This window comes from Ictidomys tridecemlineatus, chromosome 1, assembly GCF_052094955.1.
Source record: "Ictidomys tridecemlineatus isolate mIctTri1 chromosome 1, mIctTri1.hap1, whole genome shotgun sequence".
NCBI lineage: Eukaryota > Metazoa > Chordata > Mammalia > Rodentia > Sciuridae > Ictidomys > Ictidomys tridecemlineatus.
The window spans coordinates 116493867-116494967 of record NC_135477.1 but is presented as its reverse complement, the minus strand read 5'-3'; positions in this window follow the sequence as shown (position 1 = coordinate 116494967).

Sequence of the window (1101 nt, the reverse complement as noted above, 5' to 3'; positions counted from 1 at the left end):
AGAAGTAGTTCCTATTTAAACTTTAATGATGCTTTTTAATTCATTTCCTCATTGTTCAAGTCTTCCTAAATCATCTGTAAAGGCTTTTGTTTTTAGTATTTTGAATAGTTTACATTAATAATGTTATTTTATATTAATATTGAATTATATTTATACTTATTTTTATGGAAAAAGTTGCAAATTATTTTATAAAGTTAAGATGCATATAGTAGTTATAAATCACAGTTGATGGACTAGAACATTTCTATACTTTCTTTAGTTAACTACACATGTTCCAAGCCTCTGTTGGATAGTCATCTCAGTTTGTATTAGGTCTGGCCCTCTCCCAGGGTTGTAAAAAGGTCCTGGGTGCTTACACAATATTGGAGAGGCACCTCTGGTCATTGGGTCCTTGTTATACCTACAGGGTCCCCTTTGGTTTTGTCACCTTTTCTGGTTACAGTTAGGTCAGGAAAGGATCTGGGTGTTTCTCTTATGCTATGGGGAGCAAGCTCTCAAGGCACAGTGCCTACATATTTTTTTTTCTGAGATAGTATCTTTCCCAAGAATGCCATTATAACAGAGGAAATGGCTCTGAATGACCTCTGCTGTCTTTCAGTCTCAAGAGACATTTATTTCTTCACAATTCCAGAAGTTTTTCCCTCTTCACATGGCCCACAGTGTCTTCACTTTAAAATGAACTTTTATGTTATGTTTTTGTTGTTTTTATAAGCCAGTGATTTAAGGTAGTTTCAGCTTTCTGTCTCCGAGAAATTCAGACAAGAAAGGAAGAAAGCCTTCATTTATCTGTTTACATAGATATCTATGTGTCTGTCTACCTAGCTGTCCATGTAAAAATGAAATTTACCCTCACTTTCTGCTGTATGAGAACTCACTTTTGGATAAATTAAAGACTCAAATGTGAAAGACAAAACTATTAAACATTATGTAATATATACTTGATCTTAGACTAGAAGAGTGCAAACTATGAAGAGAGAAGAGTTATTAAACAAAATATACAAAGCTTCCAACTTGAGAGGCACCAGTGACATGCCATCACTTATATTTCTCTTTTAAATATTAAACATTTTAAGATTAAACTATTTCTATAAGGAACATGGT